Raw genomic sequence first — 17,211 nt, forward strand, 5'->3', positions numbered from 1 at the left:
TAGTGAAAAATGAAAAAAAATATTAAAAATGACAAAATCTTAAAAACAAAATCTGTGCCCTTCGGAAAAGTTTTAAATGTTGAATTAAAGTGAAGGATTACAGTGAAATGTCTCTTAATTTTACTTGCACTTAACCTGGAAAAAATTTAATATAAAACATTTTGAACAGTGGTAATTATAAATTTAGCAAGTGTTCAGTATAGATACATATTTTTTTGGTTTTTCTTATTTGACGTTTCATTTCTACTCAGACTTCCTCTTATCCATTGTATCATCACCTCGGCATATTTCAACTAATCATATGATCCTTCTCTCTTTTGCCCATTTCGGTTTAGCCCCTGAATCTGATAATAATGAAAAGTAGATTAACCCCTGGTTTCCTGAAGGCCTGGGGCTTCCAGGTATTTGAAAGCTGTCAACTTCAGTCATTAAGCAAAACTCTAAGACTTAGCCTGGGTGCTTCTACAGAGCACAATATTATGCCATGTTAAATGGCTTCCCCATTTCTAGTGAAGCTCATGCTACTTCTCAACATGGATTCTCTGGGAAATCTGGATAGTTCTAGTCTGAGGAAGTTCTGAGATTGTTGTGTAATTGTCTCCCTTCCCCACTAGCTCTTTCTTCTACCACATACTGGTATAGTAAGTTTCACTGGAGTATGTGGGTGTTTATTCAAACAGATTAAAGATAAAATAACCATGTTGTTCTGATAGGTAGGCAGGGGCATCTTTGGAGTTTCTTTTACTCCATCCCATTACTCTTAGTGGATGTTTTCTTTAAAAAAATTTTTTTAATGCTTGTTTATTTATTTAATTTTTTTTGAGAGAAAGAGAGAGAGACTGAGAAAGACAGAAAGAATAGGCATGGGAGGGGCAGAGAGAGAGGGAAACACAGAATCCAAAGCAGATTCCAGCCTCTGAGCTGTCAGCACAGAGCCCGATGCGGGGCTCAAACCCACAAACCCCAAGATCCTTAAATGAACCAAAGTCGGATGCTTAACTGACTGAGCTACCCAGATGCCCCTCATAGTTGAATGTCTTGAAATACTTCTTTCACATACCTTGGACACCAACATTTTGAATTTTTTTTCTACTTCTGGATGCTCCCATTCAGTCTCTTTTTCTTTATTTGGCTTCTTCTTATTTTCCTTCCCCTTCCTTCCTTCCTTCCTTCCTTCCTTCCTTCCTTCCTTCCTTCCTTCTCTCTCTTCTTTCTTTTTTTCTCTTTCTTTCTTTCTTTCTTTCTTTCTTTCTTTCTTTCTTTCTTTCTTTCTTTCTTTCTTTCTTTTCTTTCTTTCCCTTCCTTCCTTCCTTGTCCCTCTTTTTCTTTTCTTTCTTTCTTTCCTTCCTTCCTTCCTTCCTTGTCCCTCTCTTTTTCTTTCTTTCTTTCTTTCTTTCTTTCTTTCTTTCTTTCTTTCTTTCTTTCCTTCTTTCTTTCCCTTCCTTCCTTCCTTGTCCCTCTCCTTTTCTTTCTTTCTTTCTTTCTTTCTTTCTTTCTTTCTTTCTTTCTTTCCCTTCCTTCCTTGTCTCTCTCTCTCTTTTTCTTTCTTTCTTTCTTTCTTTCTTTCTTTCTTTCTTTCTTTCTTTCTTTCTTTTCCTTCCTTCCTTCCTTCCTTGTCTCTCTCTCTTTTTCTTTCTTTCTTTCTTTCTTTCTTTCTTTCTTTCTTTCTTTCTTTCTTTCTTTCCCTTCCTTCCTTCCTCTCTCCCTCCTTCCCTCTGTCTCTCTCTCTCTCCCTCCCTCCCTCTGTCCCTGCCTCCTTCCCTCCCTCTCTCCCTCCCCCTCTCCCCTTCTTCCTTCCTTTCTTACAAATGTTGCAGTTACCCAGGATTCACTTTTTGGACCATTTCCCTTTTTCATTTATATTCACTCCCTGCGTGATCTTATCCTGGCTCATGGGATTAAATGCCATCTATATGCTGATGACTCACAAATTAAATTCCTACTTTTCACCCTTCCTCTGAATGTCAGCCTCATATTGACTTAGGTGCTTAAAAGTATTTTGGAATTCACATGCCCTATCAGAGTTCCTGAACCCCAACAAGTCTGCTTCTCCTATATTTTTCCTTATTTAAAAAAATGATAGTTCCATTCACATATTTGCTCAAAGCAGAGTCTTTCTTTCTCTTATTCCCCATATCCAATCTTTCAATACATCTGTTGACTCTCCCTTCAAAATAAATTCCGAATCTGACCTCTTTCCATCTCCCCACTAATGCTCTGGGCAAAGCCACATCATTTCCTGAGTAAATGATTTGTCACAGTCTACTAAGTGTTCTTCTATTTTTTTTCTTGACCCCACTTAAATGTGTTTTCAATATAGCAGTGAGAATAATCCTATTAAAACAGTGAGGACAATCTCATTCCTCTGTTGAAGGCCTTATAATGACTGTCCAGTGCATTTAGGGTCAAAATCAGATTATTATCAAGGCATCTAAAGGTTTCCACCATTCATTCCACTCAAGTTCCTCTGACCTCCCTGCTCCTGCGTGCTACATGCTGCTGCCTCAAAACCCATATACTTGTTTTTCTGTCTGCAATGCTACTCTTAGGTATCCACGTGGCTTGCTTCTTCGCCTTCATGTTCTGATTCAGAGACGACTTCTTTGAACACCCGATCTAAATTTACAGACTTATCCCCTCTCTCCTACCCAGATACTCACTACCTTATTTATTTTACTCCGTAACCATACTCTACCTCTTTCCATTAGAATACTATATTCCACTAAGGCATAGATTTTGCCTATTTAATTCATTCCCTTATGAGCAGCATCTGGAACAGTCCCTGGTAATTGTTCAGATATTGTCACATGAGCAGATGAATATGAGGCTACCAGGGAGAGTATGATCCCTGAAACTAATCTATCTGGTAATAAATGTGAATGTGTGTGTAAGAGGTCTGTGGAGATCTGTTTCTTACAGTACATTCACCACCATGTTACCTCTTTTCTCTCCTTCCTGTACATATTAATCAAATGTATACTTAAAGCTTAATGAAGCAGAAAAGAGGGAAGAAAAGAAGAAATTGAGGAAAAGAAGAAGAGAAAGAGCAATCAATTATTTTTTTTTATTTAAAATTTTTTTTAACGTTTATTTATTTTTGAGACAAAGAGAGACAGAGCATGAACGGGGGAGGGGCAGAGAGAGAGGGAGACACAGAATCACAGAATCGGAAACAGGTTCCAGGTTCTGAGCCATCAGCCCAGAGCCCGACGCGGGGCTCGAAGCCACTGACCGCGAGATCGTGACCTGAGCCGAAGTCGGACGCTCAACCGACTGAGCCACCCAGGTGCCCCACAATCAATTATTTTTAATCAATTAGTTGGTTTCTACTACCGGGAGAAAAAGCATGTTTAAAAATTTTTCTGTATAACTTATTCTTTGCAAAGAAGTTCAATTAAGTTTAAATAATACTACAATACATTCCAAAATTATTGGGCAAGTCATTAAGTGAGTATATCTTAATTTCCATGCTCTCACATTCTAGCTGGTATTATACATTGTCACTAATAAACCACATGAAACTAGTTAAAAGCATGGGTTCGGGAGTCAGCCATTTCTCTATCTGAGCCTGTTTCTTCATCTGTAAAATGAGAGATAAAACCAGTACCTACCTTGCAGGTTTGCCCTGAAGTTAAATTAGTTGACCATATGCCTGACTAGTCAGTTCTTGCTAGAAGTTTGTGAGAAGCAGCACCAAAAGCTTTAACCTCTTTCTTAATCAATGTTAGTACAACTATAAACACAGTCCTGTCAAACCTTCAGGTCCAGTATCTTTCACCAGGCAAACATGCAAACAGAAACACCACATAGGCCATATAACCCATCTGGGTCTGCTTACCACAAGACAGATGTTTTTCTTGAAGATTTTACTCAGGTAATTATTACTGTGGTTATCTCATGGTGGAAAGAGCCGAACACATTGGATCCACACTGGGCTTAGGTTTTGACTATACCATTTTGGAGCCATACAGCCTTCAAAGCATTGCTCACCTTGACTGCCACTCTATTTCCATTCTCTGTAAATGATTATAATTGCACCCGCCTTCGGTCGTTGTAGGCCTCAGAGATAACACGTGAAAGATGCCTATTGTAATGATTACCCCTATAAATGGCCAGTTTATGCCAGTTGTTGGAGTGGTGAGAATAAAGGAATTGACAGTGGCAATAGTGAAGAGTCCTACCTTTGGGGTTGACTTGTGTCTGATAAAGTCCATGGCTTGACCATGTCAAGATATATGTAAAACTTGGTTTACTTAGATTTGCATAACTATGTATAGTAATTCCATGCATCCTAAAGTTTGAGTGCCACTGACTTAGTACCAAAGAAAGAACCAAAGGAAAAAGTATCTGGGGGGTGGGGAGGGGTACTGGGTGGCTCAGTCAGTTAAGCATCTGACTTGATTTTGGCTCAGCTCATGATCTCACGGTTCATGAGTTCAAGCCCCGTGTTGGGCTCTGCACTGAGAGCACAGCGCTGCTTGGGATTCCCTGTCTTCCTCTCTCTGTGCCTCTCTTCTGCTCTTTCTCTCGAAATAAATAAAATAAACATTAAAAAAAAAAGTACCTGGGTATTCTAGTTTTCTGGCTTTCAGGCAGTTCTCAAATGCCTAATGGTGAATGGGAGGTTGGACAATTGGGAAGTATTCCTGATGGCCTGGAATGTTTGCTTTACTCGGTTGTACTATTAATCTGTAACCATAACATATGCCATTAGATTTGCTTAGTTTTATGAACATTAAGCAAGATAATGGAAAAGCAAGTCATTCAGAGTTTTTTGTTTGTTTGTTTGTTTTTATGTCAATGTAGTAGACTTACATTGAGCCTTCACCGTTGGTCTTTCAGACATGGCTCTATAGCAAAGGAAAATAAACGGCATAAAAATGCATTTTTAAAAATTTGGGATATTTCAGATCAGCCTAGAAGTTATAGGTTATGGAAAGCCAATATATCATCCAGCCTTTTTGTGATACAAATTATTTGACTTGATCTCCACAAATTTCACAGTCCTCCTAATACTTGACACTTTGCTCAGCACTTTCATATATATTTACCCCATTTGAATTTTGCAATGGTGCCATGAGGCAGGCTTTACCAGCATAATTTGGTCCATTTTACATACAAAGAAACTGAGATGAGGGAACTCAGGTAATTTGCTCAACTCATATGACTCTTAAAAGGTCAAGTTAGGACCAGGATTTGACATTTAGTGTGACTCTTAATTCTCCCTCCTTAGGGGCGCCTGGGTGGCTCAGTCGGTTGGGCGGCCGACTTTGGCTCAGGTCATGATCTCACGGTCTGTGAGTTCAAGCCCCGCATCGGGCTCTGTGCTGACAGCTCGGAGCCTCTTTCAGATTCTGTGTCTCCCTCTCTCTCACCCTCCCCCGTTCATGCTCTGTCTCTCTCTGCCTCAAAAATAAATAAACGTTAAAAAAAATATTCTTCCTCCTTAACATTTTATCTTACTCTTAAGAGACTTAAGAATTTAAAAAATACTCCTGGATTTGCCTGGAAGAGCCTGAGTATTCTACAGGTAAGTCGGATTGTTTGGAGGTGGCTGGAGGAGGGCAGTATATCCAAACATTTTGTAAGCTTTCACCATCAACAGCCACTGTAGTTGTCTTCTCTACCTTTCACCACCCTCACCAAAATGAAGAAAGCTGCAGGTAAAAGCTTGAGATGGAGTCTGAAAATGAGTAGCCTCCACACTAGTACGTTGAGGTAAAGTGGGATTGAGACACCTCATGTTGAACCATTGTTAAAGTATTGACGAGGCTGTCCTTGGTGTCCCCAAGTCCTTGGCTGGGGTAAAAATTGCTCCTGGGAGACTTAGGACATCATAAGATTGGAGGGAAGAGGGTGTTTCCCAGCTTGTCTTATAGAGAACCAACACTGATTTGCACACCATCTGCCCATAACCTCCCTCACTAGAAGCTTCTGTCAGAGAGATGTGGAGGCGGGAGGGTGTTCCTCTTTCCTTTCACCTTCCCCGAGGCTGCACTTTTATGACCTTTTATTTTAATCTTCTAGGACTGTCCCAAATGTTCCTTTAGCCTTGTTTCCCCTTTGTAGGTACATGCGAGGAAAAGAAGAAACCCCCATGGAGCCACTCACGAGGGACCCCGGAGAATGTCAGAAACCTCAACAAAAGGGAGTATCAAAGAGAAAGGGCCAAGTACCAAACCTAGAGAAAGAGCTGCCTAGTGCACTTTTTTCACCCGGACAGGTTCTGTCCCCATGCACTCTTTCTGTATTCTGGGACACTCTCAGCTCTGAGACTCTGGCTCCAAAATGTCATCTCCCCTTGGCCAAAGAAGCACCTGACTGCGGTAGACATAAGAGGGTATTACCACGGGAGAGTTCAAAGATATTAGGGAGCCGACAAGAACCAAATGAAACCCAAGAAGAGCTCAGAGAAAGAGGGGTGGTTGGAAGAACCACGTGGAGCAGAAGCTGTACACCCACGCAGAAGGAAATGGATCATGGTGGGAAAAGGAGAAAGAAGGCGGCCTCATGTTGCAGAGTGGAACTGAGGCATGTGATGAAATGTGAGCGGCTGAGCTCATCTGCATGAAACGGGTTCCCATTCTCTTCAAATGTACGCAACGTTCATTTCTCAGTGTGTGGCCACCATGTACCTTTCAAGTCAAAGTAGACATAAAATACTTGCATTACTGTTTAGAACTGCTGTATATTTATGTACGTTGGATATACATACCCAAAATGAAACTGACACTGGCCAACAGCATGCGTGAAAAAATGTCCAGACTCTAGAACTTCCTTGTGCAAGATGCCAGCTACTTGTCATACCTGCCTATTGAGATCTTAAAGTGTGACTCTACTCCCAAATGAGATATGCTACAAATGTAGCTACATCCTGGATTTTGAAAATTTGATATGCATCAAAGAATGTAAATATCTCATTTTTTATCAATTGCGTGTCGAAATAGTATCTTGAATGGGCCAAGTGAAATAAAATGCATAAAAACTAATTTCATCCATTCTTTTTTACTTCTTTGAATGTGACTGCTAGAGAGTTTAAAACTACATAGGTGGCTCATAATTTCTTTGTATTGGGCAGTGCTGCTCTTGAGCCTAATTCTGCCATTTATTTGCTGTGTATCCTTGGGGAAGTTAGTTAACTTCTCTGTACCTCCAATTCTTCAACAGTAAAGTGATTGAGTTATGAAGATGAAATGACTAGATATCTGAAAAGTATTTGGAAGAATATCTGGGATATAGATAATTTAGGCATCTATCTATCTTTCTATCTACCTATATATCTATCTATCATCTATCATCACGTCACACATCTATCATCACACATCACACACTGTTAACTTTGTCACCTAAAATAAATGTGTATTTGTATGTGCAGCACAGGATGTGACAGAAGCATTAAATAATACAAAGTGCTTTTATCAGAGTTTTATTTCTGGTTTTCTCTCCCTCTCTCATTCTCTCTCTCTTTTTCTTCTTTAATTTTCCTTTTTGTCTTTGTCTCCATCTTCTTTTTTGTTAGCGTTTCAGTGAACTACAATTATAAATTAGACATGAATCCTAAGGAAAGAGTTGAACGGGGATGCGTTTCTGTATTTCCTGCTAACTATTATAGCTATGAAAAACATCTCAAGTGTTTTACTGACAGTTGGAATAATCATAATTTAATCATTTTTCAAAATAGTTTCCCAGTCTTTTAAAACTGTGAGCTCCCATGATGCATTCTTGCTTTGTGACTATCGTGATGGGAAACACACAATGGAAGGTCCATCAAGTAGGGCGGATATTTTAGTATAAACAAACAAATGTTTTTGGTTGTTTACTGTAAATAAGAAGAAATTACACTGGAATTAGTGACTTGTTTAATTAGAATCTTCAGATTATTTGTGTGATTGCTTTAGCTAGTTTCATCTCTTAAACTACTTTTAATTTGCTTAGAGGTGAACCTAAAACCCACAACATGTGAACACTTCTAAAGACAGGGAAAATCCAAAAGCTGTGGTGGGATTGGAGAAGTGTGATTAAAAAGGAAAAGAGGAAATAGGAAAATTGTGCTTGGTGTAGTTTAAGGGACTCGATAGGATATCAAGAATATGATATGTTATTCAAGAATTGCTTTCACAAATAGAAATCTATCCACATAACCCTGGGATATATAAACAAGAGTAGAATAGTAGGAGAGTTCCTCTTTTATGTGATATGTATTATTGCTCCAGTGCTTTTTAGGGGAATGATTTTAAGTTTTGGCTCCATAATTTAAAATGAATGTGACGGATATAGAGAGAACAGCAAACATGATCAAAAGATTAGAAAACGAAGTATCTGAGAACCGAGTATTTTACCACAGAGTTTTTAACCCTTAAAAAAATAACACAGAGTTTTCAAACTGGAAGAAGGATAAGTGACAATTTACCAAAATTGGAAATGACCGATGAGACTGGGGCATTAAGGGTAACACACAGATACAGGCATTATCATGTGATAATCTCAATCAAATCTCTGCCTGAGAATCTACCAGAGTACTCTCAGCCTTGTGCTGCTTTAATTGATGTCATTTTGGGGGGATATTTTTAAGGAAGGGGGATATAGATCTCCTTCTGCATGCTGGCAATACCTTATGCACCTCTTAAAAATGGTGCTCAGCTCTCTGCATCAAGATTTTCAACTTATGTGCGGGTATCTTCAGATCTTCAAGGACAGGGACTCACGGCTCCGTTGTCTATACCACCTCAGAACCTGGCAATGTCTTTGCCATATAGCAGTAGGTACTTAACACATACTTGTTGCCTCAATGCATGAATAAACATAGGAAAATTTGACTTTCTTGAAAGGATACTTTAGAATAATTTAAGGTAATTATTTTGTTGACATAAGGGCCAGTATCAAATGGTTCATCAATTATTCTTGATTGTAAGACTGAAGGTGAGATGGGATGGTGGTGCATTGCTATAGGAGTTTTAGAATCAGACAGCTGTGTCTAGCTTGGGCAAGTTGCCTAACCTTTCTGAAGTTCATCTTCTTGTTTGTAAAATAGGAACAGTAATACTTAATGCCCTGCAGGGCATTAAGGTTGTAAATTTAATGCAATGATGTACAAAAAGTAAAGCTAGGGGTCTATCACAATGCAAGTACTACATTCATTCATTCATTTGACAACTATCTATGACTACACGATAAGCACTATTCTAGATGTTAAGAATGTAAGTGAACAGGATCGTTGTCAATATAAAACTGTATAGTTTTAAGTAAGATTACTAGCCTATAAATGATGCTCTGTCTCCCATTTCTGGAAGCCAATTCCCAGGGCTGCTGCTATGGACCAGTAAACACCTATCTAATGTAGAGTATTGGAAATGCAGATGATCCTGTCTACCAATCTACAAGCTGAAGCATTCATAAAAACAGTGTAGTCTCAAGACTGACTTAGGGATTTGGGTCAGTGCTTTAGAACTCTCCCCGTTGGCCTCGAGCTTCCAGTGTTCAGGAAAGCTCAGCTGACTCGAAACAGTTTCCAGACTGTTCTGCCTGAAATTACTAGCATTAGGATTGGCCGAAAAAATATACCTTAGCCCTTTCTGCAATCTATTGCTTTTTAGAATTTAGCTTTATTAAGGAAAGCTAAATATTTAATCAGAAGAAAGCAGATTTCCTGATTGCAGTTCATGCATCAGTGGTTTTGCGTTCACACACCTAGGTCATTTGCAACTTCTGGGCCTGTTGCCAGAATGGACTTTAATTTCTTTTTACCTTCATTGTGTTTCTCCTCTCTCTACTGTGATCTCAATAGGAACAGGGAGACAAACCGAAGCCCATGATACCCCTCATCACTCAATCTGGAAAATTCAGTATGCCCAAATCCAAAACTAAGCTCTGAAAGAAACCGAGGAGGCCTCGAAACCAGCCAAGTCAGAACAGCAGATCCAAAGCCAGGATTATTGTATTCTTAGTTTCTTTTTATATCCCTCTTTGATTTCTTATTCATATGAGTCTATTTGGTGTGCTATTTCTGAGATTATTTTCTCTGACAGAGGTTTTACTTTCTTAATTTAGGAAAAAGAAGAGCTGGAGAAAAAAAAATAACATGGAGGAGCGAGAGAGAGTTAACATTGAAAAATATATGATCACAGCACCTGGATGGCTCAGTCATTTAAGCCTCGGACTTCAGCTCATGACCTTCACAAGGTCATGATCTTGTGGTTTATGAGTTCCAGCCCTGCGTTGGGCTGTGTGCTGACAGCTTGGAGCCTGGAGTCTGCTTCAGATTCTGTCTCCCTCTCTCTCTCTGCTCCTCTCCCGCTCATGCTCTGTCTCTCTCTCTTTCACAAAAAAATAAACATTAAACTTAAAAAAAAAATTAAAAAATATATATGATCAAAAACAGATTCTAGTGCTTTAGCTCAATTAGAAAATTTTGTTCGATAACTTTGAAAGACTATTAAAGTCTAAATTTAATAGAAAAATTAATTTTATTGGAGAGATTTGTGTCTACAATTTAGTGGTTTCACTGGATGTGTAATACAGAACTACAGCATGCCACAAGGTGAGCATTAACAGATTTTTCTTTTGGTCTCTCCTCCAAGAATTCAACTAATTCTTGTTTCATTTTCTTCCTTCCTTCCTTCCTTCCTTCCTTCCTTCCTTCCTTCCTTCCTTCCTTTCTTCCTCCCTCCCTCTTTCTTTCTTTCTTTCTTTCTTTCTTTCTTTTTCTTTCTTTCTTTCTTTCCTTCTTTCTGTCTTTCCTTCTTTCTTTCTTTTTCTTTCCCTTCTCCTCCTCCCCCTCCTCCTCCTCCTCCTGATTCAGATTCAGATTCAAACCCAGGCTGGAGAATGATCCTAGGAGTCTCAGCTGGTCTGGGCTTGCAAATGACCCAGGGAGGTTCTTCTTCCTTCCCTCCCTCCGTCCTTTTTTCTTTCTTTCTTTCTTTCTTTCTTTCTTTCTTTCTTTCTTTCTTTCTTTCAAGTTTGTTTATTTATCTATTTTGAGAGAGAGAGAGAATGAGCAGGGAAGGGGTAGAGAAAGATGGAGAGAGAGAGAGAATCCGAAGCAGGCTCCCCACTGTCAGCACAGAGCCCATTGCTGGGCTCCAACTCACAAACTGTAAGATCAAGACCTGAGCCAAAACCAAGAGTGGGACGCTCAACCGACTGAGCCACCCAGGACCCCTGAGGAGGTTCTCTCTTATTCAAGAAAATCAGGTTGATTTTAAGACCAAATGAGTGTTTGAACTCAATCTTTCCTCAAGTTGGCTTTAGATTATTACTAAGAAATTTTGGTGTAATTGCAATGTTAGACCATCCTTTGACAATTCTCATCTGAATTTTTAGGCAGGATAATGTTTCTCTCTCAGAAGTCTTTGGTCTTAAAAAATGTCTTTGTGCTTGGGGTTAACATTAGGTTAAAGATATGCTAACATTACAGCTGACATCTGACAGATGGAAAGATACTCTCAAATGGAAGGCACAGAGGGAAGGAAGTCAACTACTGCATATTATTGCCAGTCACTCTACTAGAAACGTTGTGTACGTTAGCTCCCAAACTCCAAAACGACTGTCTTAGGTAATTACAACCCCATTTTTAGTTAAGAAAATTAGTGTTCAAATAAGTTAAGTAATTGTGTAAAGGTCATATAGTTAAAAAAAATAGCACTAGAGGAATTTAAACACAGGTCTGTCTGAGTCAAGGTCAGGATCATTCCTGTTTATGCTGATGACTGTTCAGCTAAGAGGAATCCATGTGCACACTATCTTAGTTTCCCTTAAGATCTAAAGTCCTTTTAAAAAATCATGTGTATTGCATTTTCCAGAATAAGTAATGTAAGTTACCACAGAATTGAATCTGAGGAGTTTAGAAACCAAACCCAAAGTTGTGTTAGAAAATCCTGTGTGCAGCAAAACTAGGAGATGCCATCCAGTTGAGTATAAGATACATCCTGCCCAAACTGAAACAGAAATTGGGATCTACAGACTAAACAAAACAATTTGCTTTTCCAAGGACCAACGTGGGACTAAAGATAAAGACTTAGCCCTTGGATGAGTGGAATATACTAGCCAAAAAGCAATAGAGATTCAAGAACCAGGATTAGAGGAGGGGAAGGATATAAAAAAAAGTTAACAAAGATTGAATAATCTATACCTAATTTGTACCTCTTCTTATTTATTTGAACTGAATGTAAAATAAAAATTGTAAATAGCTACTCTCATGTGCTATATTGTGGTGGACATGGAACTGGAATTGTAAGTAACAGGGATGGTTAGAGGTTGAGGGTCATCTGTTGTCTTTATGCCACACCACATCTCCAGGACTGGACTGGGAATACATTTATGTCTAGAAATGTATTTGTGTGTGTGTGTGTGTGTGTGTGTGTGTGTGTGTGTTTAAGTTTATGTATTTATTTTGAGAGAGAAAAAGAGAGAGAGATTTGGGGGAGGGGCAGGAAGAAAGGGAGAGAGAGAATCCCAAGTAGGCTCCAAATTGTCAGTGCAGAGCCCAATGTGGGGCTTGATCCCACAAACCCTTAGATCAGGACCTGAGTGGAAATCAAGAGTAGGACGCTCAACTGACTTAGGCATCCAGGTGCCGCAGTAATGTGTTTTATTGGAAGCGAAGGTGAAAGTGGACAGACGGAGGTGGAAGAGGGAAACTGGAATAATTCAATAGGGAATTTTCTTGACTTAAATTAGTCTTCCCAATACACTAATCTGTGCCAAAGCCTACCGTGTGATGCCAAAGGAAATAGTCAAAACCATCCACAGCCGTGCAGAAATGTTCAGAGATGCATTGGGTGTGGTTTCCTATGTAAATGGTATTTAGGGCTTCCTGTCTTCTTCAGAAGAAGGAAGTGCAGAAGTACGTGTGTGTGTGGCATGTGAGTTTCTCACTGTGTGTGCGTGTGTGAGTTTTGATGTGTGTTTCCGGGTGAGGAAGGGGAGGATGTATGCAGAGCAGAGATGTGAAGGAAGCACAGTAAATGTGGCATGCCTATCCATCTCAGAATCAGTTTGCGATGCTTCTATGGTACCCAATGTCACTCTCCATTTCTTCAGGCCTGGGAATGATTGTCTTTAATTACCTGTTTGGTTTTACTCCCATATTTCTGGGCTACCACATCTGTTTTTAATTTTCTCTCAACTGCAAAAGCAATATATATTCAAGGAAGAAAATTTGGCAAATATAAAAGACAAAGAAAATAAAATAAAATTGGCTCATAATTCTATCATCCTGCAATAACCATCATGAACATTCTGTTGTTTTCCAAGTATTTAGTTTTACAAAACTGGGATGATACTCTACATGTTGCTTTGTCACCTGATTTTCCCCCTTGAGTTTTATGTGTTTTTTATCCTTTTGTTCAGTGTGTTTTAATGTATCACTCGGCCAATTCTCCATCCTCATGCAGACCCATCCGTGCATTGACCTTACCACGTTTTCTATCTCAGTAATTTCAACCATGTCTCTTTTGAATTTACTGATCCCTCCATAAAATCACTTCTTTGCTTATACATTCAACTCCCTTTCTTTTTAATCACCTGGTAAAGGCTTAAATCTCAAAAAAATTGAACTACCTTTCAATTCCACATGAAATACAGCTGGAGAAAAACATACATCTGAGTTGATTCCTCAAAGCACTTTCAAAGGACACCTCAAACATACTGTCCTTCTAATGAATGAAACGCGCTCCTAATTCTGGGCCTTTGAGTGTCCCCTCTGCCCAGAAATCCATTTCCTCAGCTATCTTCGGTGGCTTACTCCTTTACCATCAGGTTTTCCCTCAAATGTCACTAAACGCAGAGAAAACATCAATCATTGACTTCTATGCACTGTGCTGAAGTGATTATTTGTCCTTTTCTCTTAGGCTCCTAGAACAATACCTAGTAGAGTTTTGTCACATAGGAAATCTTCAGTAAATGCCTGCTAAATAAAAGAACAAATAAACAAAAAAAATTACTTTTCTAATTCATAAAGAGCTTTAACTGCATTATCACATTTGATTCTTTTTTTTAAGATTTTATTTTTAAGCAATCTAAACCTAATGTGGGGCTCAAACTTAAAACCCCAAGATCGAGTCACATGCCCTACTGACTGAGCCAGTCAGGCACCGCCATATTTGATTCTTCTAAAAAATTGTCGTGATATGAATTTAGTAATAGTATCTTGGTCATTTTATATGTACTTTGAGCAGGATTTGACCAGGTTTTCACCACCAGCAGGGAGAAAAACAGAAGCTCAGTGTTACTGTTGTTTTACCATCCTTCTCATGTTTCCTCACCAAAGTGGTCCTAAAAGCAGAATGCAGAGAAAATTCTAAAAGACATCACCCCTGGATGATATGAGATGCGGTAACTGAACATGTCTCACTGAAACATTACATTTTTTGAAATATTACATAATTCTCTTATCTTAACGTTTGTGCAAATTTAGTGTATTACCCCATTGTATGTTTGTTTCAATATTGTTTTCTTAAAATAACGTACCAATTTACTTTACATGGTTTGACTCTTTCTCTCCTTCCCCCTCAAGTAAAACTGCTACTTCAGAAAGTACCCATATTCATCCTATGACTTTCCAGACCTTCTTGCATCCCATCAATGTCAGCAAAAGTAGGTATAAACCAACTGGAGAAACAACATGCTGTACCACACAGCCTTTCCCAGTTGTGGGTTGAGGGCAGAACATGACAATGTTGTTATTTGTGTATATCAGTAAACGAGATGAGAAATGCCAACTCAATTAAGCAAAATATATTGTTGGGCAATATCCTAGCTCTAAGAGTTATCAGAATCTATAACATCGAACATGCATTTTGGACACTTTACAACTTAGACTGAAAGAAACTCTTCTTGATTCTCCCAGATATGTAACCACATTCCACCCTCTCTTCATCTGAACAACTAATGTACCTGTAGTGGATAACTATGACATTTATTGTGCATATTTGGAGGATATAATGTTCCCTAGGGAGTAAAAAATAATAAGTGCTTATATGCCCAGAATGAGAAAAAGTAACTAGAGAAGACAAAGTTCCTTGTTACTTGACTCCTAGATACACCTGGTCAAACTTTCAGAGGCCTGAGTCATAGCAAAATGATAAAAAATGCAATACGAGAAATATCAATGCAGATTTTGATTGAATTACCAAGGGATTTCCATTTTACACAGCAGAAAAAAGGCAGGAAATCTTCTATTATTTATGGCAGATTACTTATGGGGGCTAGAATTCTCAAAAATCTGGCTTTCTGCTGTAGACAATTTTCTCCAAATGCAATAATCATACATAAATGCTCAACTTCTATTGCTACTCATAATGACTTTTTTGATACTTTTCTTCTATCATTAAACAAATTTAAATAACCTCTGATTTATTTGCTGAAGACTCATTGTAAAATAGCAGAAATACAGTATTCTTGTGAGGACATAAAACAAAAAATATATGGCAAGAAATTGAGCTCTATAGGCAGAGTTAGAAACTACAAACTTAAATTCCGTTTGATATTTGTCTTATTTTCAATTATCTTTTTTTTTCCTTGGATATCTAAAAACTGGATCCCTCTCTGCTAGAGACATTGAGCACGTGAAAGTTGCAAGAGCATACGGAATTCCAAAATTATAGAATATGATAAAAATCAAAATTAGTAAACCAAATGTTTAAAATTTAATACACTGCTACTTGGGTCTCTGCCCCTTTAGGCTTAGAATGGACACATGGGAAGATTCAAGATTTCAAGCAAGAATTGCATGTTAGAATTGTCCTCTCCAGATTAAAACCATATTCCAAGAGTTCTGACTTAAGGGATCTAAATTTATAGCTTTCTTTTAAAATACTGATTGGATAGCAAAATATACAAATAAACAGACTCCGGGGAGGCAAACAGCATTTACTCCCTTCCTCTATAATATCAGCTTCCTTTACACCACCCTGCTACAGTGGCTGCGAGCCAATTCCTGTGGCAAGACATTTAAAAACAACTGTGTGGCTCTGTATTGATTAGCAACACAAAATTTGGCTCCATAAAGTCTGGAGAATGAATCGGGAGCTAATGCTGTTACCTGCTTGACTTCAATGTATCTTTGTGTGCTTAGCACAGGAAAAACAATTTAATAACAGGTAGTTTACAGTTTTGAGTATAGTGGACTGGTGAGGTTCAGCTCTAGATGTACTGGCAAAACTCAGCCAACAGATTGGTAGTTTTATTTATTTATTTTTTATAAAGTTAGCTTTTAATGGCCCATTTGTGATTGAATCCAGAATTTCAAAGTCTACACTACGAACCCTTGTTGTAGCTAAGAACCTTAGATTTTGCCAAGAATTTCTGGCTATGTCTGTAACATGCCAACGTGGTCGGATGCAAAATGCAGTATGACTGGCTATTTTGTGTGTCTAACAATTCTGATGTTACTTTTTAAAGATATTCAACCACTTTAACAGAAATAGAAAGTGAACATAATTACAACATCCATGTAAAAATGTGCACTGTGGAGTATGCTTGTATGAGTGATTTTTTTTTTTTAATACAGGTTCTGTAAAGGGAAACCATTTGTTTGTGCTAACCTGTAAGATCTACAACAGAGAGTAATATGTTCATCTCACTTGACGTCCTAGTATTAAATTTAGTTGGAATGAGCAGTTTTATTAATGATTATTGTAATATGTGTCGCGATAAATGAAAACATCAATTTATAAATTGTCATTATTAGACTTTTTCTACTGCCTTGGGTTATTATTGTTTGTGTTCAACTATTTCTATTAAATTTAGGGTGTGGTTGACTGTCTTTTTTTAGGGTGATGATAGAAATAGTTGGTTTTATTTTGGGGGCAGGTTGAAATGAATTAGGATCATCTTAAGCCATTTCATTTCTTTGTTTTGATAATTTCTTCTCCTAGTAAAAAGAGACAACTATTTCCAACTCAGGGGAAAGTAAATAATCTAATTTGTACCAGGATTTAAGAGTACTTATTACACCATAATAAAATAGTGAAAAAGAAACAAAACATAAAACATAAGGACATTCAAAAACCTGCTCCCTCAGTCTCTCATGTGTTTCATTTCCCAGGCCCCAGCCTTTCTTTCCCTTTGTGCTTCTGTAAATCACTTGAGTAGTCTGGCTTTCTGCCATGTTTTCCTTCTTTCCTGTACACCATCAACATCTACATGTTAATACTAGCCTCTGGGACTACTTACATTTTTCTGTCTTTTTTTAAAAAAAAAATAATGTTT

This window comes from Neofelis nebulosa, chromosome 15 (assembly GCF_028018385.1).
Source record: "Neofelis nebulosa isolate mNeoNeb1 chromosome 15, mNeoNeb1.pri, whole genome shotgun sequence".
Classification (NCBI taxonomy): domain Eukaryota; kingdom Metazoa; phylum Chordata; class Mammalia; order Carnivora; family Felidae; genus Neofelis; species Neofelis nebulosa.